This window comes from Schistocerca serialis, chromosome 2 (assembly GCF_023864345.2).
Source record: "Schistocerca serialis cubense isolate TAMUIC-IGC-003099 chromosome 2, iqSchSeri2.2, whole genome shotgun sequence".
Taxonomy (NCBI): Eukaryota; Metazoa; Arthropoda; class Insecta; order Orthoptera; family Acrididae; genus Schistocerca; species Schistocerca serialis.
This window is the reverse complement of record NC_064639.1, coordinates 696,964,354-696,989,278: the sequence shown is the minus strand read 5'-3', so window position 1 is coordinate 696,989,278 and position 24,925 is coordinate 696,964,354. Positions and strand designations below refer to the sequence as shown.

The following is a 24,925-nucleotide window of genomic DNA, read 5'->3' as shown; positions in this document are numbered from 1 at the left end:
CACCGCTGTCGTCTGGTTTTGTTTGTGTCCGCTGTTTACCGTCAGCCATGTTCATGAATTATTTGTCAAACGTCAAAATGCAACGGATATTGTTTGTCACTGCCGTCAGTCGTTTGTCTGTGTCGTAGTGCTATGACTTACTGGGACCTAAGATGAAATTTTAACTCTGGGTAACAACTGACGTTCATGTACGCCAAGAAGACAAGATGGTTCCTACTAATTACAAACAAATGAAATATCACACGTTTTACCAGTTTTGAGCGTAGTTATCCGCCACATCGTAATTTTTTTTATGCACGGACAACAATGGTACACTTTCACTGAATTTAACTACATAAGAATGGACTATGGACAAATTGAAATAAAGCTGTTTCAAGGCAAGGAAAGACAGGTTTACGTTCTGATCAACTCGAAAGATGCAACGTCACTACGAAAGCTTGGCTACTACGTATAAAAATTTGACTTACTATGGCTGTCTTGATGGTGATACGACTGAATACTCGCGCTTTTTGGTAATTTCATCAATCGTTCTTCTGAATTAATTAAAAGGTTTTCCCACTTCTCTTTCTCGGTTGAATTGCATCAACATGAAAAAATGAAACAATTACTACAACAAGTACTGAAAAATTTTTAAACACATACATGAAATGACTTTTGATCAAGTCCCTGTTCGGGCGCCAAGTGTAGCGTTGCTCTTGGGGGACGAAAATAAAAAGAATTGTTACTTTCTCTTATGTCGAAGAAGTAAATATTTTTGGTGGGTCACTTGGCAACAGAATCAGGGATTTATTACGCTATTATAATAACACACGTTGACCATTAAATACCTGAATAAGAGCAGCATATTGCTATATATATATAAGATCGTTCGGAAGAAACATTATCATTTCTGTGCATTTTTTATAGTCTCGAGGTAGTCATACCCGGATCAACACTAAGGAACCAGAAGATTTATAGACTTTAAAAGAAATGCAACACTACACAATTAAAAAAGAGTTGGTTCAGAAATAATAGGAAAACAATAATGTTCCTTCTGCCTCATGCTGCGTTCGGCCCATCAGCGTGATCGTAATTTCTGATGATGAAGTAACACAAAATAATTTACAGTCAAGTAAATAAGGAGATGGAATCATCAAGGTTAATTTACGAAAATAAGCACACTTATCTTTAATACACGTTTTTTTTAATGCTACGTACCTTTTCATATTAAATTACAATAGATGACCATTGTGGTTAAATACTTTATACATAACAGTCAAAATGTCCTCTTGATGCTGTCTGTTCGTAATCAGTTACCAGAAACTACATGTTTTCTGATTGAAAAAAAATAACATTTAGCATTTTCACTCAATATTTACACATAGAATATAAAATACAGTTGCGGAACGCAGCAAGTCCGCGTCCGCCTCTCATGAAATACAAACAGTAAAAGGTGAGGCGCCAAAAGCCCCATTTGTCTTGAAAACAACAGAATTCTTTTTTATACCATTAATCGATAGATGTACATAGAGATTTACTGGCACCGCGCAAGAACGGCAAAGATAAAGAATAATAGATTCTGTCGCTGCTATGCGATGGTTCATTTCATTTACTTTACAATTGTTCGATAACTTTAGGCCATCAGGCGTTTACTATTGCGCGTATATTAATGTTTGTGAGGCGAAAATTACTAATATTACACCGCCTGGAGTAGCATCTTGGACAAGGTACATTTAACATGAACCAGGATTAAAGCAAGAAACCCGTATTTCCCCGTCCTGTATCTAATTCAGGTTGTAATAATGCAAACTGTCAATAGATGTCCGTACGATCGTATTCTGCACGAAAGATGGCATTTCGGTCAACGGAAAATCACGCCTACGATGACGTCAGGGCACCTATCAAACGGAGTAGAGTTTGCCGAGTAGTCCCACATGCACAGTCGGTGTATACACAGTCACAGAAGGTGCACTATGGCACCAGAGTCTCTGCGGCGGAGGTCCATAGGAAGAATGGAAGCAGGACAGTGCGAACTAAGGTGGCCCAATGGCTTAAAGTGGATCATTCTGTCGTTTCTCGGTTGTGACGAAAGTTTATAAAGACCGAAACTGTATCCTGAAGACCAGGACAGGGCCGACCACGTGCGAGATCAGAGAGAGAGGACCGTTATCTGGCTGTTGAAGTAAACGGTGTAGAGAAGATTTCGACAGAATGGTTGTTATTGTCGGAAACCTGCTGTATGTGTGCCTGTAACGCGTCTTCACAGAAGGGAACGTCTGGAGTGTAGTCCATCTGGACAGTCGAACAGTGGGCCAATATTATTTTCACAGATGGGTCCCGATTTGGTCTGAAGAGTGATTCCCTACGGAATCCCATCTGAATACGATTTAGAAATGGTTCAAAAGGCTCTGAGCACTATGGGACTTAACATCGGAGGTCATCAGTCCCCTAGAACTTAGAACTACTTAAACCTAACTAACCTAAGGACATCACACACATCCATGCCCGACACAGGATTCGAAGCTGCGACCGTAGCGGTCGCGCGGTTCCAGACTGAAGCGCCTAGAACCGCTCGGCCACTGCGGCCGGCAATACGATTTAGAGCCCCGAACATTGTTTAAAGAGACCGATGTTGAGGAGGATTGCTAATGGCGTGAGCAGACATTGTGTCAACCACTCGAACACCTCCTCATGAGATTGTATGGGTTAATTGGAAAGGTTTAACTGCTCTCAGGTATCGTCAAGATGTCTTTGGACCTCATGTACGGTTGTTGCGAGGTGCTGTGTGCTGAGACTTGTATTGATGGTCGATAGTGCTTGACCTCACAGAGAACGAGCGGTTGACGTTTTCTTGGAAACGGAAGATACGGCACACATGGCGTGGTCTGCTCCCGATTTGAATCCCATAGAGCTTGTCTTGGATGCACTAGGGTGATGGGCTGCATCACTTCAACAGCCACCAACCATTCTCCATGACTTGCGAGCAGCTCTGGAGGAAGAATGGGCGTTATTGCCTCGACATGACACTGATGACGTTAATCAAAGCACGCTCCGTCGTTGTCAGGCCTGTATTGCTGCCAGGAGTGGTCACACCCCATAGTGAGCACATTAAGTGGTGGCCGCAGTGTGTGTGCAAATCCGCTAAGTTGGAAAAAATTAAGAACGTTTTTGTCTACTGTTATGTATGTTGCAATTGTTTACGTTCTGTATTCTCTACGTTGTTTCTTCTTTGCTATCACTTGTTTATACTGTTTTGTGGCAAAATAAACACAACCTTGCAAAATTTCGGTTTGTTACTTTAATTTTGGACACCACTGTACATTCTTTCAGCCATAATCGTTGGTTCATTGACTGCTAGGTGAGATGGCACAACCATCTAGAACACATGAAACATTATTTCACTTTATTACATGAATGAAAGATTTTCCACTCCTTTGCCGCATGATTACTGGATAATTTAAAACTCTAACTCACTATGAAAGCACTTGATGCACAGACTGAAAAACTATTCTCTTCAGGTACAGTGTTCGACATTTACAACAGTACTCTGTAACTCTAAATACCCATCGGTTCTAACTTGGATGTTGACTGCCGAAGCCGACGTCTCGAACTGGGATGAGTTCCTTGCATGCTCGACACTATATTGACCTCAGAGAGATGGCGCTGCTAAGCGTAGAGCCGAAGCGTGGTCCTGTGGAGCGCCTCCGGTTCGTAATTGCGGTTTGCAGCGAGCCCTCGCTGTGGCCTGTGCTATCGATTTCCTTTGCCATCTCTGGTGTGGCACCGCGATCTCTGGACGATACTACCATAGAGCATAAATATCTATGGAGTGAGCATCCTAATGCGCAGAACGAGAAATCTGTCCAGAACATCTCTTGCTGCTCAAATCACGTGGTATTGGGATGGCACATGTTAGTCCGCATAGCGCTTAGCCTATTTTGAGTGATATTACTTCGCTGGAACAGACCATCTTCAGCAAGTATCCTGAAACTTTGTATATGCGTTTTATAGACATCTTAACAATTTAATAGCTGGATCTGGAATAGTTTTAAAGCTGAATATTTTGTAGGGACGAAATTCTTTCATTTCATGCCTCCCCCCCCCCCCCCCCTTTCCTGTGATGCTACGGCGCCCAATACAGTGCCACTGTGATGTAATTAATCAGATAACACGAATAAGTGCAATAGAAAACCTAAAAAGGTATTGTTGGCTGTCACTTCTTTTCCCGCACCAGAAAAAATGCAAGTAAAGTGGAACTGAGCTATGACACTGTGGCGAAAAAGCTCATCACAGCTTTGTGGAGCCATATTTTGACTCTCTGTTCATCTTTCGGGAAACTATAATACAAAAATTATATAATGTAGAAAACTGTCTCATGCAGAAGTACATAGATACACACAAGGGTTTTAGGTCCCGAATAAACTGCAGGAAATTACTCACACTGTCTTATACAAATTTTATCTGCAGATGAACATAGCACGAATACTTAAACAATGACTGGCAGCTTAAACGACTTGCAAATTTATCTTGCATTTCTCTCTTAAAAACATGGGCAAAAAAAAAAAATAAAAATCTTATAAATTTGCTCTGCAATACAAGACATTATAATAACGCGTATCGATATTTTTAGACATATAAAGCGCCTCACATCAATATGATACTCACTATTAGAGATTTATTGTAAGTATGTATGAGAAGTAACTGGTCCTCCTTTCACATTACATGCGTAGCAACAACAATACTGCACCATGGCTGATATTGCTACTAAAAGTGTAGAAACGTATGTAAAAACAGGTGAATACGTGTAATATTAAAGTTTCGCTGTTACCACAAATTGCAGACAAGCAGCGACGTCTCGTTACCCGGTTTGATGTTGAGAACATGCACAGTAAGCTATGCTCTCTCCATAGATATTTATACTCTACGGATACTACACTCTCTTGCTCAGGAAACTGAGTCCATTAAGAGGGCTAGAGTCTGTGTTGCACTGTACTAGCACTATGGCTCCTAGTGGGAACTAATTTTTCTTGGTCCTGACTGTTTATTTTTCACTCAACTTACTGTTCTGACCACACCGTTAATATACAGGGTGAAAAGTATTTAAACAGGCAAACTCTGGAGGTTGTCGGGGACATCAAAACAAATATTTTCCCTAATGTCATTTTTTCCTAAGAGGATTATTTAAATTGGTGGAGGCCGTATTACGATCTTCAGTTGTTAGAGGCCGTATTACGATCTTCAGTTGTTAGAGGGCATATTACGCTCTTTAGTTGTAAGCAACTGCTATCCACAAGTGTAGAAGTGCATTGTCTCTCTTTACTAATGGAGGAATACAGCTGGAGTGAGTACAATGAGTACGTACTACGTAGCGCACCACAACGGACAAGCTGCACAGCGGGTTTATCAACAACAATATCCTAATCGCCGTATCCGGCATCATACTGTACGACCTTTGCTGCTGGGTGGCAACGTCTGCGTGAGACCGGGTCATTTAGCAGATTACCTGGACAGGGACCCCGTCGCACGGTAACAACGCTGCAATTTGAGGAAGATGTCTTGCAGTATGTGGAGCGGAATCTTTCAATCAGCACTCGTGCAATTGCACGTAACATGGGGTCGAATCAGACGAATGTAATAACAGTCCTTCGAGAGCAATTGTTACGTCCATTTCACTTACACCGTGTCCACAACCTGGAACCAGTTGATTATCCACCCAGAGCACAGTTTTCGCAGTGGTACCTGGAACAGCGTGAAGTGCATCCTATATTTCCTTCCTCTGTGTTGTTTAAAGATGAAGCAACGTTCAGGCGTGATGGAGTCTTCAACATGCACAATTCGGATGTTTGGAGTGATGATAACCGACATGCCACAGTTACTAGCGCTCATCAAGTGCGGTTCTTCGTTAATGTGTGGGTCGGTGTTGTTAGGGACTGTTCAATTGGGTGCATGCGGTTCCAACATGACGGGACGCTGGCACATTTCAGTCGTCGTATGCGTCGATTCCTGGACCGACGATTCCCAGAAACGTGGATTGGCAGAGGTGGTCCTGTGCCATGACCTGCTCGATCCCCAGATTTGTCCCCTTCGGACTTTTAAGTGTTTGGGAGAGATGCACAACCTTATTTACGCAACTCCTGTTGCATCAGAAGAGGATCTGGTTGACCGGATAGTAGCAGCAGCAGAGGTTTTTGCCCGTGTCAGACAGAACATGACCCGACGGTGTAACCTTCAGAAAATCTATAGTAATTGAAATTGGGTTGTGTTAATGTGTTATCTCTTGGTCATAAAAGAATGGAAAAGTGTTTGTTGGCTTAATTAATTTGCCGCCAGAGGAATCTTCCTCTACTGGTTTAAATACTCCTCATAGGAAAAAATGACATTAGGGAAAAATATTTGTTTTGATGTCCCCTGCAACCTCCCAGAGTTTGTCGTTTTAAATACTTTTCAAAATTGGTTCAAATGGCTCTGAGAACTATGGGACTTAACATCTCAGGTCAGCAGTCCCGTAGAACTTAGAACTACTTAAACCTAACTAACCTAAGAACATCACACACATCCATGCCAGAGGCAGGATTTGAACCTGCGACCGTAGCGGTCGCGCGGTTCCAGACTGTAGCGCCTAGAACCGCTCGGCCACACTGGTCGGCCAAATACTTTTCACCCTGTAGTTTTGGTTTATGCAGCTGCAACTGGTGACGCAAATTTGTCATCATACGTGTCGTTTTTACACCCTATCAACACTCGTACAAACACATCGCTAAAACTAAGGGTATATATTCGGCATTGCTCTTCAGCTCTCGAGAATTTTCGCCACAAGCGCTGTCAGCTCTCTGACGTTCCGGGGTCCCATTGTGGCGTCGGCTGTTAACGACAGAGAGAGGGACCGTGCAACAGAGGGAACGGAGAGCTGCCATTGGCCGCGTCCGACAGCGTCAACCGGGCTCCGCGCCTTTCCATTCGCTTTTGTGTGCCGGACGTCCAATTAAAAACTCGGGCAGCCGCCGGCGCCCGCAGCCGGCACTCTGTTATCTGGGGCCGATGTTATCTGGCGCTGATTGGCGCATTCATGCGGCCACCGCTCTCGCAGCACGTGATGTTATCCGACCCGAACCTAACCTTAACTGAGATTCATTTCCACGGCGCTGGCAGGCCGTACCAATCAAGGCAATTCTCCTGAATAGACTCAGAAATACTCGTGATTGATTTCTGCAGTGTAATAATATTGTTCCTCAAGGACGGACGACCAATCGTGGCAGAATTTGATGAGTGCCATTGAAAATTACGGCGGTGTGTAACTGGGACAAGAGCTCTCAGGTATCCGCGCGCCATGGAAAGTGAAAATGCGGCTGATATTTGATAAAATCTTCTTGCAGGAAATTTTCCATAACTTATCGTAGCGTGTAGGCTTTCACGGCCAGCGTCTTCAGTAATTAAAACTTCCGGGCTAAGAGGCCGTGGTCCAATAGTAGAAATACTTCTCCCTTACGTTTCGTTGCCAGCTGCGGGCAACATCATCTGAGGTGAGTCTACGACTGGCTGCTATGCCGTGGAGGTCCTGTTTATATAGAGCGCGTAGAGGGCGCCACCACTCGTCACGTGTTGTCAACAGTAAAACTATCTCTGGCTTATTGAAGAAATACCATTTCTGAATTGTCAAGAGCACGCTCTGTTTCTCGGCATGTACTTATATTCGCGTAATTCAGCTCTTCCGTAAATCGATAACACAATAGATGCTTTTACGGCACGTATTTAAATATTTGATGATTTTTTCATTAGTCAAGATAAACTTATTTGTCAATATCGCTAATAATAACCTTTATTCTCCATAACCGTTATCGTTGATAAAAGTAACCATCTTCAGACCTGGAAGGTATTTGAATAGCATATTTTTAAATGGGCATTAGTTCACAATTTGCTGCAGTTGAGTTTCCATTGCTTCAGTTACTACAATTGGAACGGTAAGAACTGACATTAATGGGGTATCAATCCGTCAGTTAGTGTACATTCTATAGGATTCTGAAAAACAATGTTATTTTTGTACGGGTATTAGTCAATGATTTAAGACGTTTTAAAGGTAAAAAACCATCAGCGGTAAATCAAGCCCCTTTGAAAACTAACTTACATAGCGGCGCTGATGATGTTACATATCATTTTATACTTTCTGCTCGCACCCTTGTATGGTACCAGTAGGGTTCACAAAGAAACAACAGTTTATTGTTTTGAGTGTTGTACATTGTTTTCTCTGTTGTCCATGCAGTTAAAAACGCATTACATTATATATTGGCAGTAGTGTCTACCGATTATCTGTAATGGAATCAGTGTTCCCAAGGATATACTATAAGAATTCACCTAATTTCATATATTCTCAGGCATCTGCTCAGCATATTTATGTTGTGCAAAAGTGATTCTCGGAATTTGAACACTGATTTCCAGTGAGAGGACTCAGTTTTTTTAACCTGCGATAGGAATTCCGGCATTATAAGGACGGAAGTAAGGAAACAAGAATGAATGTTTAATGTGCGTGACGAACCAGAGGTGAATCTGTTACGTCTGAAACCAGATAAATCTCTTGTCAGAGAGACTGCCGCTACTGAAGTATTAGACTTCAAGTCATGGTGGCAGCCGTACTACAGGAAAACGAATTCCTGAAGAAACTCTAAAGGGCTGGAGGATGAGGGAAGGTGAAATTCTCTGTTACTACATTTTCACATTTCGGTTTTCTGAACACCACAAAGGGTTACATTACTGCTTCTGCAACGATCAATAGACTCTTTAGTTACGTTTGTAGTCTGGGCTCCAAAAATTATCCGTTGGCTGCGCCAGAAAAACTGGCTTATCCATCAGGAAAGGTTCCAGTCAAGTCTAATAAAATCAAGGCCTTGGAAGCACTCAGATGTTAGCTACATGACAAACACCTACCTGTCTAAGAACAAATTTTGAAGACGCCTGTAAACAACGTCAGCCAAAATAAATAGTAAACCGACTGTCACACACTGATCATTGTTGTAGAACGATGTATTAGTACTGTAGTATGTAGAAATGTACGTATTACATTGCATGCACTCAAAATAATGTTTATGTGAATACAAAGCAGTGTGCAATTTCTGTCTCTGTCCCTTGTATTTTGTTTAAAAGCATCTATTTATAGCTTTTAATGATAATAACCTTATCAAAATAAAACATTACAAATTCAGTCTCTCGTGTTACAATAATGCTTGCGTCATATAACACAACAGTGCCAATGAAGACTCCCATATAAAGCTGTAATACAAATTAAATAGCTTTTTTCGTTTCCCACAAATGTGTGTCAGTTGACGTAAGTCCTTTTAAAAATGCACGATTTATTTATACAGTGTGACTATAGACGATACAAAGCAATTGTAATACACAATATCAGGTACAGTGTAAAAGAAAACACCAGCAAAGCAACGTACCTAAACATACAAGTTAACGCGTATGTCCGAAAATAGCAGTAAGAGTACTCTTTCTCTTGAATAGGCAGGCACGTAACAGATTAGAAGATTACTACATTGGCACCTCAGATTAAAACATTACATTCACAGTTATTCAGACCATACATCTGTCTTAATGTTTTTAAGGAAAATTTTAGATATTTTAATGGCTTTGAACGCGCGTCTGTGATTTCTGTAATTTGTTAAACGCTGTGTTCAGTGATACATAATATATTAGTTTGTGGTAATTGTACCAAATACAAATTCAGATTCTACAAAGGTACATTGTATAATAGTCCACCAAAATTACTAACTGGCAATAATTTTGAAAACATGTTTTTGATTTATTTTCCTGCACGTTTTAGTTGCCACACTGTAATGTAAGCACATAAATGATTTTAAGGAAGAAATACATATTACACCAGCAACACCTGTCCGCCGAGTTGTCAACGTCTTCTCTTTACTGGTCACCGCCTGCCAGTCTAGTGGCGCCCTGGCTGCAGTGATGTACTCCGTTGTGAGTGGCATACGACAGATGTATGTTCAGTGGCGGATTTAAAAATTTTGCGCCCCTAAACATACCATATTATATGCCCCCCTCCCCCCATCCAAAAAGAACATGTTTTAAATAATAACTATTACACGATCACTTCACAATTGCCGTTTTGGTTGGGAGATCTGGGAACTGTTTCCGAACTCTGCTATTCGTTGTCCTGAAGGACGCGTCAGCGGTCTAGTCGCGCTCAATCAAAATGTAATATGGTTCCTGAAATGTACTTGGTGTACGGCAGCGGAAAGGCAACAGAAACGAGCACAAGGAATATAACTTTTGTTTATGTCCTAAAAATTCAGCTGAGCGTGTACGAGACAACGCATTTTTGTTATACATTCACCTTTAATACGTTCTTTTACACGAAAGAGTTGAAAATGAAAATATAAAAAAGTTGTGCTACGATCTAAAAATTGAAGCTAACGTGTCGTACATTAGAAATTAATACGTACTTTTACAAAGATGCGTTCAAAATTAAAATTAAACTGTCGTTTTAAGATCTAATAACTTGCATGTGTAGCAGATAAAAAGCACGTTCGGTATTAATACTTGAATCTATTTCGGTGCGTGAACTGATAACTAAAAACAGACAAACCAACGCAGAACTAGATTCGCTAGTAAATAATTTTACAGACTAATTCGGAAAAATCAAATTTGTTTTATTATCTAATTGTTAACGTGTAAAGCATTAGAGTCTGTGAAGCTAGATGGTGCATAATAAGTGTACACAATACCTTTAATCCATCTAAGGGCTGAACAGTTTTGTACTGCAGCTACTGCTCTAACCATAGCTCTTTCTAACGGTATTAGCAAATCTTTTACGTATTTAGCGACAGAACTGCACTATGTTATTTATTAACACTTTATCATCTGAGCTACTCTCCGATAACGTAAACTTCCGCAATAAGTATTTCAGCAGACGCCAAGAACACGCTTCAGTTGTAATATACTACAATATCAGTGTGACTTGTGACTGTACAGCGCCGAGCGGCCTGTGTAATTGGGTATTGTTTGCTATTGTCGGGTGCCTTCGGTCACGTCTGTTCGTAAGCGAGGTTCAGTTCCGCGTTCTGCCATCGGAAACCGTAAAATAAACAGGTAATACGTAGTTTGTATATCCAATGAATGTGCTCTAAATTATAATAAAAATCACATTACAATTTAAAATTATTAAAACTAAAATGAATAAATAAATAAACTCACCAGTCAGCAAAGTTTGCGTCTGGCTTTGACTGTATAAAATTCGTTGATCATTCTACATAGTTCAGACGGTCATCAATTAGGTCGGCTTCGATGTGGGGAATGGACAAGGCGTTCAGTCTCTCCTCAGACAAAACAGAACGTAGGTACCATTTCGGTCCCTTAAGAGCCGAAAACGAGCGTTCTGCAGAACTATTTATAAGTGCCATACACAGAAATATTCTAAGAGTAATGTCAACATTCGGAAACACGGACTGTAACCTCTTTTTTTGTAAACAATTTACTCATTTCCACTGCTATATCACTAATCTCAAAAGATTTCAAAAGTTCTGCAAGATGTACACAGTCACTAGGATGGTTCAAATGGCTCTGAGCACTATGGGACTGATGACCTCAGGTCATCAGTCCCCTAGAACTTAGAACTACTTAAACCTAACTAACCTAAGGACATCACACACATCCATGCCCGAGGGAGGATTCGAACCTGCGACAGTAGTGGTCGCGCGGTTCCAAACTGAAGCGCCTAGAACCGCTCGGCCACACAGGCCGGCAGTCACAAGGAAAGGAAGGCACTAAATCTGTGACATATGACGCTTGAAGTTTTGCTGCACATTCAGCAATATCGTCAGGTGAACTGTTCTTAAGGTTACTGAAAACTATTAAAAAGTGTCCAACAGTGCTCTATAACTTTCCTTCCTCCTGACTAATTCGGTGTACAAGTTGTCCAGTACTGGGAGAAATGTTTCGACTCTAAATTTTTCCCTTCCAGGCAGAAAAATTTCTTCAGAGTCCACTTCTTCGTCATCATGAAGTTTGCGTTTTCGTGATCTTTTATAGGTGCATTCAAAGTCTATATCAGTCACAATTTCCATGGACTCATTTTCATAATAGTTGAACATGTCACGAATAGATGCAATAAATCCTCCAAGTGATTCATATAATTCATATAATTCATGTACTATTTTAGTATCAACATTTACACTTTGCAATTTCAAATTTACACTATTAAATCTGTGGAGTATGTCTTCCAAACTGTCATCATGAATACTGTTTCTAGTCTGCTGAGTAGTTTCAATAAAGCTGAAGCCTCATTTCGCACAAGTGGTTTTTCAAACGTATTATTGGCAATATGTGTGAGGGCACTGATAACGCTCTCCCAGCTTTCATACAGACTTGCACACGCTTCACTCTTGGTGACCAACGTGTTTTTGATAAACTTTTTACTGTTTTTTTTTTTCTGGCTTCATGCAAGAAAGAATTTTATCCCAGCGTTGTGTAGAAGCAGAGAAAAAAATTATAAAGCTTTTGCACTACATTGAAAAATGATCATGCTTCCCAACAGCTTGCAGCACTAAAGCCGAATAAATTCAAAGAATGTGCTGCACAAGGCACATAATACTCTTTCGGATTTCGTTCTTTAATGCGTGCCTGGAAACCAGTATAGGTTCCTGACATATTGCTTGCGTTGTCATATGACTCGCCTCTACAGTCAGAATTTGGAATTTGTAGACAGGACTTTTAGTACGGCCTCAGCTAAGTTTTCGGACTTGTGTCCCAGGTTTGGTAAAACCAGAAGGAAACGTTCAACAGGTTCACCATTCTCGTTCACATATCTTAACATTATAGATAACTGATCAATATGTGAAATGTCCACAGTACAATCTACTATTATAGTGAAATATTTGGCCTGTTTTATTTCACTTATGATAATTCTTTTTATTCGTTCATAAAGGAGCTCTATTATTTTTCACAGATTGTTGAAGAAAGGTAACTTGTATGTCCCTGCTCTGGATTTCCATATCGTTCAATGTGCTCTGCGAGAAAAGGGTCAAACTCGACTATAAGTTCAAGAGACATCATAAATTGACCATTATGTAATGAATGGAATCTTTCAACGTATCCACGATGGGGAAGTCCACGACCTGTCAGCTTCTTCACTACTACAAACATCCTTTTCAACACACTGCCCCAGTAAATTTTTTTCTGTCTCAACATCTGATTCGAAATGGTTATCTTTTGTTCCATAGTGACATTTTTCTTGTTAAGAGTGATAACTCAGGATTTTTGTGTTCAAGTGGATTCTCATGATGAGATAAAATCTTAGAAATATTTTTCCAATCTGCGATACCATTAGTAGAAATCGCGACCTTACCTCCAAACAATTTACATCGTGCACAAAAAACAGCACCGGTGATACAGGAGTAAACTCGAAAATCACGCAAAGTTGATTCACAATTTAAAAGTTTACGGTAAAATACATTTTTGTTCAAATATCTGCTTTTATTACCTATGCATCTTCTTCAGTTGGAAAAATCACCGTTACGATTTTGATTAATGCCACGTTGTAGGAGAATGTCGATTGTTGATTCATTGACACACCATTCTGCAGGATCACCACAAACGAGGTTATTTCTTTTTGTAATCTCTGACTCGACACTTAGTTTTTCGTCAAACTCGAAATCATGAACAATTTGATTTTCTTCATTTTTAACTTTTGTTTCGTCTGTATTTACTTCTCTTGCAAAAGCTGCAGTGCCAAAAATATCATCCATACTACTTGAACTCGAAGTCGAACCAGCAACATTTTTTACGAAAAATTTATCTACTCTTCCCAGCGTTTTTAGAACACTGGCTTCTCGTTCTCGCCTTTCCTGCGATAATTTCATAAATGCCACCGCACATAATTTTGCACATTTACTTTTTTCACTGCTATTCATGTTATTCACTGTTACAAAATTGACAACCAACAGTCAAAAACCAAAAGAAAAAATTGTAAAAGGAAAGAAAGAAACACTGTATCCATTTCCAATCGTACTACACCGCACATGAGCACGAAGATTCTTACTTTAAACGCGGCAAACGAGCACAAAGAGTTTTCCTTTAAACACGGAGTGATGAACGGACCAACTCGGATTACTGGACGTAACGGTGCTATGAAAGAACGACAATGCACAAAAATTTAATTTCTTGGTCGCCTGTCTCTCTGTTGTCAGTGAACAGAATAAACACACTTGCCGGCTGGAATTCGTCTCGTAAAGAAAACGGGACAGTCCCTTTTTTGGCTTCTGTTTCCCACGTCACCGGAATTTTAGCTGGGACGCAAATATGTGCTGAATATTCTTGACACTGTCTTTCTAATTTAAAAAACAAATAATTTTTTGGAATTTCTTGCAGTGAGTTGTGCTGGATCGACTCTTATCCCACTTATTCTTACAACATTTTAGCGGTTTCTGTGTGCAGAGAAGGCAGACTACAATGTTTATGTAGTCTTGTTGGCAGTTGATGTGGTATGTTGTCATTTGTGTAAACACTGCTGTTATGTCTACACGCAAATGCACCTTTTGTTCCAAAATAAAATAAAAATAACCTTTCCTCGAAGAAAATAAGCTTAGTTAAGAAGTTTAATATAAAATTTGCAATGCCAAGTACAATTCGATTGCACAGAGCGGGAACTTTGATATCGTGCAGGCTGCAGCACAATAAATGAGACAAACGAAATTCGGTTCTTGTGTTTTGGCAAAAAAAGTAACTAAGTACATAAAAATAAAGTTTTTAAACTGTTTTTAAGTGTATTTCACACGTTATTAGATATTCTGCTTATGTTCTTTTCGTATAAACACGTATTTCAAAATGTAAAACGTTCCCAGTGTCAATATGTTTTGTTAAACGGGTGTCATTAAACCAAATCTCAAATATTGAAGACCACAGAGCTTTCGCATTAATTACAGTAATGGAGGGTTGACTTGATACTTTCCCGTAATTTCTACAAGAAATTTAAGTAGAGTCGGGTTTTGCTTACTGAAGCCCACACATCTTACCGTATTTAAGAAACTGCTGATTAGTTTATCACAGCTTTTCAGTGGTCCCGGTATTTTCACAGGGAAAATATGGTAAGGTTTAGTAGAAGGCGACAACATTCTAGGAATAAAAACGTTTCAAACATTGTATTGTAGACTGCCGTCCTGACAGCTTACCTCAAAATATTTTGAACAGTCATGAAGATGATACCAGACAGAAACCCAATGTTAAAATTTCATTCAGTCACCAAGTAAACTATGTACATTTACAAGTTTGTATTGTCGAATTTCGTTCTTAAGGCTTATTTAAACTAGCAAGTTGTTTAACAATATTAAAAATTTTTGTCGTTTGTAAGTGCAGTTATTTTGAAACGTAGAAGGTTAAAACGAGTACAGTGCAGAAAATGTCGCCCCCCTTAAGGTGCTGTCCCTAGGCCCGTGGGTCTATATGTAAGTCCGTCACTGAGTATGTTGTCAGTAACCATGTATATAGTGTTTTAATTTTGACGTGCCGATGCATTATTGTTCTAGTCTGTTATGTACCTGCCAATTCATGAGGAAGAGTGCATTTACTGATATTTTAAGACATATTCAATTACTTGTCTGACGGTGTGTGTTGTTTTTTTGGTCTTATCTTTCATATTGTACCTCATACTGTACGTCACACTTGTTTTGTATATAATCACACTGTCTAAATGTTTTCCACATCTAAAAGTGGTAACTTTGTTTACCGAAATCGGTTACTGAGAATAAAAATTGTTATTAGCGTTCTTGGCAAAAAAGTTTATTTTCATTCATGTTTTATCACAGTCACCCCCTGCGGCTTAAAATAAAATGTTTAGGATTTTTATTATGTGAACATTATGCCGTCGTCTGAGGCACGTTCTTGAGAATATCGTTTCTTTCCCAGATATGCAGATATTCTCAAAATCTGAAAGAGGTAGTTATTTTCAAACGTGAACATATGCGGATAGGCACTTCAAACTCAGTTTGTTTGAGTTTAAAAATCAAGCAGTCACACCAACAGGGAGGAGAAACCAAAGAGCGCGGCATTTCCATTGCCATTCCCCACTGAAAACAATAGTGATATGGCGTACGCTCATCTAAAATAAATTAAAACTCTCGTTTAAAAAAGCTATTCTGACCTCGCGGTACGCTTTCAGACTCCTCACAATAGCTGCTGTCACGTTGTTCGAGCGATTGGTCAACTGTACCTGATATCTCTCTCTCTCTCTCTCTCTCTCTATCTCTCTCTCTCTCTGTCTCTGCTTCTGAGCGCAGCTGTGCAGTAAAACTTTAGCACAAAGTGGTTAAAAGCAATGTCCTATGAACGTCTACATAGAAATCGCGTTTTTTATGACGAGAATTTTAAAACGCGGAGCTGCCTGACCTTCGAGTGACATAAAAACGAGACGGCAGCGTATAACGTTTTACGCGCCCGCATTCCTACTTGAAACAGGGCAGAAACATAAAACCTCTAGCTGAAATTGCTAGATGTCTGTTGTGACAAGGCCGTAACTCTTATATTTACTGCCGGTTCTCAGAGTTACTATGTATTAAAAAATCAGTAGAGAGACAAATTAAAAAAGTAAAATGAGACCAAATTCCTTTAAGATTGGATACAAGTTAAAAATGCATCGGTATCATAAATATTGATCTCAACATAACGCTAATCTAACTTAAATTTTCATATGTAGCAGATATTTAAAATTAACTGAATGCGTACCTATTGTGTATCGTTTCAGTTGTGAGATCCGATTCGTCATATTTTATTACAAAAGTCAAAGTTCGTGGTAATTAACGGAAATTCATCACGTATAATAGAGGTGATGTCTGCCGTTCCCCAAGGAGCTTACGCCCTCTGCTGTTTCTAATCTATATAAGTAATTTAGGAGACAATCTGAGCAGTTCTCTTCGATTTTTTGCAGATGATGCCGTCATCCCTCTACTAAAGTCATCACATGGTAAAAACCAGTCGCAAACTGGTTAAGACAAAATATCTCAATGGTGTAAAAAGTGACCCGAAATAATGAAAAGTGTAAAGACGGTTATATTAGTACTCAAATAAATACGTTAACTTTATGTTACACGATAAATCATATAATTCTAAGTGTTGTCAATCCCACTAAATACCTAGAGATTATAATTACGAACTATTAAATTTGAACGATCAAATAGAACATGTTGTGGGGAAGGCGAACCAAACAATGGGCATTATTGGTATAACACTTAAAAAATTTAACACATTTCCTAAAGACACTGCCTACAGTACGCTTGTCCATCCTCTTCTGGTATATTGCGGCGCGGTACTGTTTCATGACCAGATAGGTTTGACGGAGGACATCGAAAAAGTTCGAAGAAGGCAACTCGTTTTGTAAGGAAGCGATTATCGCGGCTATGATACACGAGTTGAGGTCACAATCATTAAAAGAAACGCATTTTCCGTTGTGGCGAGATCTAAAAAATGGTTCAAATGGCTCTGAGCACTATGGGACTGTACATCTGAGGTCATTAGTCCCGTACAACTTAGAACTACTTAAACCTAACTAACCTAAGGACATCACACACATCCATGCCTGACGCAGGATTCGAACCTGCGACCGTAGCGGTCGCGCGGTTCCAGACTGAAGCGCTCAGAACCGCTCGGCCACCACGGCCGGCGGCGAGATCTCTTCATGAAACTTCAAACAGTAACTTTCTTCTTAGAGAGCGAAACTTGTTAGTTGACGCCCACTCATGAAGGGAGATATCATCATCGCAGTGCAATAAGAGAAGTCAGAGCTCCCATGGGAAGATTTATGTATTCGTTTTCCCCTCGCGTTTCTTGAGAGTGGAACGGTAGACAAGTAGCCCTAAGGGTTCGATGAACCCTCTGCCAGGGACTTGAGTGTGAATTATAGAGCAGTCATGTAGAAGTAGGTGTATAAAGTGAGTATTTTGAATTTTTTACACAATATACTGAACCTCATTGTTGTTGTTGTGGTCTTCAGTCCTGAGACTGGTTTGATGCAGCTCTCCATGCTACTCTATCCTGTGCAAGCTTTTTCATCTCCCAGTACCTACTGCAACCTACATCCTTCTGAATCTGCTTAGTGTATTCATCTCTTGGTCTCCCTCTACGAATTTTACCCTCCACACTGCCCTCCAATACTAAATTGGTGATCCCTTGATGCCTCAGAACATGTCCTATCAACCGATCCTTTATTCTCGTCAAGTTGTGCCACAAACTTCTCTTCTCCCCAATCCTATTCAAAACTTCCTCATTAGTTATGTGATCTACCCATCTAATCTTCAGCATTCTTCTGTAGCACCACATTTCGAAAGCTTCTATTCTCTTCTTGTCCAAACTATTTATCGTCCATGTTTCACTTCCATACATGGCTACACTCCATACGAATACTTTCAGAAATGACTTCCTGACACTTAAATCAATACAGGATGTTAACAAATTTCTCTTCTTCAGAAACGCTTTCCTTGCCATTGCCAGCCTACATTTTATATCCTCTCTACTTCGACCATCATCAGTTATTTTGCTCCCCAAATAGCAAAACTCCTTTACTACTTTAAGTGCCTCATTTCCTAATCTAATTCCCTCAGCATCACCCGACTTAATTAGACTACATTCCATTATCCTTGTTTTGCTTTTGTTGATGTTCATCTTATATCCTCCTTTCAAGACACTGTCCATTCCATTCAACTGCTCTTCCAAGTCCTTTGCTGTCTCTGACAGAATTACAATGTCATCAGCGAACCTCAAAGTTTTTATTTCTTCTCCATGGATTTTAATACCTACTCCGAATTTTTCTTTTGTTTCCTTTACTGCTTGCTCAATATACAGATTGAACAACATCGGGGAGAGGCTACAACCCTGTCTTACTCCCTTCCCAACCACTGCTTCCCTTTCATGTCCCTCGACTCTTATAACTGCCATCTGGTTTCTGTACAAATTGTAAATAGCCTTTCGCTCCCTGTATTTTACCCCTGCCACCTTTAGAATTTGAAAGAGAGTATTCCAGTCAACATTGTCAAAAGCTTTCTCTAAGTCTACAAATGCTAGAAACGTAGGTTTGCCTTTCCTTAATCTTTCTTCTAAGATAAGTCGTAAGGTCAGTATTGCCTCACGTGTTCCAGTGTTTCTACGGAATCCCCGAGGTTGGCTTCTACTAGTTTTTCCATTCGTCTGTAAAGAATTCGTGTTAGTATTCTGCAGCTGTGACTTATTAAACTGATAGTTCGGTAATTTTCACATCTGTCAACACCTGCTTTCTTTGGGATTGGAATTATTATATTCTTCTTGAAGTCTGAGGGTATTTCGCCTGTTTCATACATCTTGCTCACCAGATGGTAGAGTTTTGTCAGGACTGGCTCTCCCACGGCCGTCAGTAGTTCCAATGGAATATTGTCTACTCCGGGGGCCTTGTTTCGACTCAGGTCTTTCAGTGCTCTGTCAAACTCTTCACGCAGTATCATATCTCCCATTTCATCTTCATCTACATCCTCTTCCATTTCCATAATATTGTCCTCAAGTACATCGCCCTTGTATAGACCCTCTATATACTCCTTCCACCTTTCTGCTTTCCCTTCTTTGCTTAGAACTGGGTTTCCATCTGAGCTCTTGATATTCATACAAGTCGTTCTCTTATCTCCAAAGGTCTCTTTAATTTTCCTGTAGGCGGTATCTATCTTACCCCTAGTGAGATAGGCCTCTACATCCTTACATTTGTCCTCTAGCCATCCCTTCTTAGCCATTTTGCACTTCCTGTCGATCTCATTTTTGAGACGTTTGTATTCCTTTCTGCCTGTTTCACTTACTGCATTTTTATATTTTCTCCTTTCATCAATTAAATTCAATATTTCTTCTGTTACCCAAGGATTTCTACTAGCCCTCGTCTTTTTACCTACTTGATCCTCTGCTGCCTTCACTACTTCATCCCTCAAAGCTACCCAGTCTTCTTCTACTGTATTTATTTCCCCCATTCCTGTCAATTGCTCCCTTATGCTCTCCCTGAATCTCTGTACAACCTCTGGTTCTTACCCCTCATACTTAACCTCATACTAATACCTATTGCGTGGTGTTGAAATAAATGCTGTGTCTCCTGGACTCCTCCATAATATAATATTATATGAAGATCCGTTGCGCTAGTGTGTGAATTCCTAACTGCATTCGCTTTTTTTACAATCCGAACTCACTGAACAGACAATTTGTGTGCCAGGGTATAAAATACGGACTTCCCTAGATTCAGAACAACAATTCACAAGCACTCTGCGAGTAGCATGGAACAATATTCTTAACATCTGCTAATCATCGATTTCATTACAAACCGAAAAACAGGCGTTGCTAAACATCCATTTTAATCCACTGGAGTCCCAGTACAGCAAGCAACTCGCGTGCAGGGCGAAGTGCGCACAATGTACAACATTAGTATACAGGGTGTTAACGAAAAGGTACGGCCAAACTTTCAGGAAACATTCCTCACACAAATAAAAAAAGATGTTATGTGGACATGTGTACGGAAACACTTAATTTTCATGTTAGAGCTCATTTTAGTTTCTTCCACCTACGCTCAATGGAGCACGTTATCATGATTTCATACGGGATACTCTACCTGTGCTGCTAGAACATGTGCCTTTACAAGTACGACACAACATGCGGTTCATGCACGATGGAGCTCCTGCACATTTCAGGCGATGTGTTCGTACGCTTCTCAACAACAGATTCGGTGACCGATGGATTGGTAGAGGCGGACCAATCCCATGGCCTCCACGCTCTCCTGAGCTCAACCCTCTTGACTTTCATTTATGGGGGCATTTGAAAGCTCTTGTCTACGCAACCCCGGTACCAAATGTAGAGACTCTTCGTGCTCGTATTGTGGACGGCTGTGATACAATACGCCATTCTCCAGGGCTGCATCAGCGCATCAGGTATTCCATGCGACGGAGGGTGGATACATGTATCCTCGCTAACGGAGGACATTTTTAACATTTCCTGTAACAAAGTGTTTGAAGTCACGCAGGTACGTTCTGTTGCTGTGTGTTTCCGCTCCATGATTAATGTGATTTGAAGAGAAGTAATGAAATGAGCTCTAACATGGAAAGTAAGCGTTTCCGGAAATATGTCCACATGACATACTTTCTTTCTTTGTGTGTGAGGAATGTTTCCTGAAAGTTTGGCCGTACCTTTATGTAACACCCTGTATACAACACAGTGTTGGCCAAAAGATTGTGAGCACTGCCCTCCGTGAGACGGCATCCCATGTGTTGGCTTAGCGAGCACAGAATGTGCTAAAGAAAGTACACTATGTGATCAAAACTATCAGGACACCTGGCTGAAAATGACTTACAAGTTCGTGGCGCCTTCCATCGGTAATACTGGAATTCAGTATAGTGTTGGCCCACCCTTACCCTTGATGATAGCTTCCACTCTCCCAGGTGTACGTTCAGTCAGGTACTGGGAGGTTTCATGGGGAATTACAGCCCATTCTTCACGGAGTGCACCGAGGAGGGGTATCGATGTCGATTGGTAAGGCCTGGTACGAAGCCGCCGTCCCAAAACATCCCAAAGGTGTTCTGTAGCATTCAGGTCAGGACTCTCTGCAGGCCAGGCCATTACAGGGATGTTACTGTCGTGTAACCACTTCACTACAGGCCGTGCATTTTGAACAGGTGCTCGAGCGTGTTGAAAGATGCAATCGCCATCCCCGAACAGCTCTTCAACAGTGGGAAGCAAGAAGGTGCTTAAAACATCAATGTAGGCCTGCGCTGTGACAGTACCACGCAAAACAACTAGGGCTGCAAGCCCCCTCCATGAAAAACACGACCACACCATAACACCACAGCCTCCGAATTTTACTGTTGGCAGATGACGTTCACCAGGCATTTGCCATAACCACACCCTGCCATCTGATCGCCACATTGTGTACCGTGATTGGTCACTCCAAACAACGTTTTTCCACCCTTAAATCGCCCAATGTTTACGCTCCTTACACCAAGCGAGGCGTTGTTTGGTATTTACCGGCGTGATGTATGACTTACGAGCAGCCGCTCGACCATGAAATTCAAGTTTTCTCACCTCCCACCTAATTTCCGTGGAACTTGCAGTGGATCCTGATGCAGTTTGAGATTCCTGTGTGATGGTCTGTATAGATGTCTGCCTATTACACATTACGACCCTCTTCAACTGTCGGTGGTATCTGTCAGCCAACAGACGAGGTCGTCTTGTAAGCTTTCGTGCTTTCCACTTCACTATCACAACGGAAACAGTCGATCTAGGGATGTTTAAGAGTGTGGAACTCTCGCGTACAGACGTATGACACAAGTGACACCCAATAACCTGACCACATTCGAAGTCCGTGAGTTCGACATAGCGCCCCAATCTGCTCTCTCCCGATGTCTAATGACTACTGAGGTAGCTGATATGGAGTACCTGGCAACAGGTGGCAGCACAATGCACCTAATATGAAAAACGTATGTTTTTGGGGGCATCCGGATACTTTTGATCAAGTAGTGCACATAATCAGGATAGAAACGAATGGGGAATCATCGTAGCTACGATACGGAGCGAAAATTGGGAAATCCACTGACATAAACAGCTATGACAAACGGCAGGGTGTCATGGACCAGCGTCCTGAACCAACCTCTTAGCGAAGCGTGTCTACTGTTTGCGCGCTACTGTCTTCGGTATATGTGGAAAGTCGTTGCAGGTCGGTGAAATTATGATTAGGCACATCATCAAAGAAGAGATGGCGAGTCCTGAGGCAGATCTGATGACAGACTGAAATACTGGTGCAATATCGAGTGTTTCGCAGTACACCATTCAGCGCACATAGCTGAACGAGGAGCACCAGAAGATGACCGCTATATGTTCCACAGTTGACGCCTCGACTTAGACATTTACGAGATAGGATCTTAGATCAGTGGATACAGTCGCCTGACCGGATGAATTGTGTTTCTTTTTACAGCACTTCGATGATTGTGTCCAGACACATTCGCCGTCATCCAAGTGAACAACCATTCGAAACAAGCACCACGCCACCAACGCAAGTCGACGAGGTCAGTATTCTGCTATGAGAGACATTCACCTTGGTTTCAGTGGGGTCTGTGGTAATAACCGAAGGCGCCATGACAACTTTGGTCTATCTGAACATGATTACTACACCTGCATCCGTTCATGCTTTGTATCTTCCTTGATGGCGATGGCATGTCATAGCAGTATAGCTATCTGCATGACAAAGCCAGAATTTTGTTATAGTGTGTTGAGGACCGTGATACTGAACTTACGTTGATCTCTTAGCCACCAATGTGAACCTGATTGAGGACACCTGGGATGCCACCAAGAAACTACCATCTTGCAAGTACGGTAATTGCATGATGCGTGCATAGTCATCTGGTAACCCATACCTCCGAAAATTCTGAAGCATTTGTCGAATACATGCTATACAAAATTGCTGTTGTATTGTTTTTCAGAGATGGACGAATAGCCTGTGAAGGATGGGGTGATAATATTTCCATTCTTCAGTGTCGTTATTGATAGACAGACATAGACTGAAGTCCTGCTACTTCATGATGTGCTACTCATAGTAAGTGGTGCATCACCTCTGCCACTCATTACATGACATGGTGTTAGCATATAGTTTTTTTCTCACAGGAACCCATTCTACAGTGCTTCAAGACCACTGATATGACTGCACCAACATTAATGCAAAAGGAACTCCACTGATAAAAACAAGTGAGAGAGCAGGAGTACATTCTTGGCTTCTATGAGGAGCAGGAACTGCCTCCTGACATGAAAAGAAGAAATATAGTGATTAAACAAGGCAGAAACGCATTTTACTTTATTTACTAGCCTTTTCCCCACAGCTTCACCAGCACATGCACTCTACATATATATTGAACACATTTCCTCCTCCTTTCCCTCTCTGTGTCCCCCTCTAGCTCACTCTGTCTGTCCACCTGATTAACTCACCTCTGTCTGTCTCCTCCTTCCCCTCTTTCTCTCTGTCTTTTCATCTCTTCCTCTCCCTCCCTTTGTCCATTTACTCCACCCCATCTCTTTAACTGTATCTTCCTTCCCTTTCTCTCTGACCATGTTCTCCTCCACCTCTCCCCATCTACCCTTCCCCCTCTCTCTTTTCCACTTTCCCATTAACCCTCTACACCTTCAACCTGGCTGTCTCTCCCTCCTCCCCTCTCCCTGTGCATTTCGTCTATCCCTTCATTCTGACCGGCCTCTACTCCATTCAGATCGATAAAGAGGCCAATAATACTCTAGCACAACATGTCTTGTTATGCAGAACAGCCTGCATGTCAGGGCCTGGAGAATTGTTTCTTGTCCCTGACATGTAGGCTGCCCTGCAAATCGGGTTGACTTGGCAAGCCGAGATTGTTCCCACACAGAATTCCTGTTGTGCAGGGCAGCCAATGTGGTAGGGGTAAAAAAACAGATTTTACTCTTATCTTTACTCCTATTGGAGCTAGGAAATTATAAACCCCACAGTGCTGATACTCGTGAGGCTTGCTGTCCTGTGCCAAATTTGGTTGAAATCTATGTGGAGGTCTCGAAGAGATCTCAGATATACACACATAAACTCTGCTTTATAAATATATCAGATATATTTATTTAACTTGATCAGATTAAGGCCTTCAGATCCTCTCTTACATCAGACCAGCATACAGTACAGTACTGTAACATTCCTGTGTCTAAAATCATTGGAGTTTAGTGGCAACCAAATGCTTATCCTGCTTAGTGTGTAGAATCTATGAGACTGGAGATGTGCCATCAGAATTTTGGAATATTATTGTGAATGTAATCCTTAAGACACCAACACAGTAATAACTAAAACTGTCGCTGAGTTGGCTTATCAATATAGCGTGCCTAATTAGTTAAAAAGAACAACAGAGACAAAAAGGAAAAATATCTGATGTTTTGAAAGACGTGCATCAGTTTGGTT

General features: G+C 41.0%; 1 protein-coding gene across 1 annotated transcript in view; it reads left to right on the top strand.

Moving 5' to 3' along the window:
• LOC126457844 (allatostatin-A receptor-like) overlaps nucleotides 1-23,027 on the top strand; it is a 1,203,850-nt gene extending 1,180,823 nt beyond the window's left edge. The window contains exon 4 of the mRNA XM_050094484.1: nucleotides 22,937-23,027. The gene's annotated coding sequence lies outside the window, so the exon portion shown is untranslated. The remainder of the gene's footprint in view (nucleotides 1-22,936) is intronic.
• Nucleotides 23,028-24,925: the final 1,898 nt, after the last annotated feature.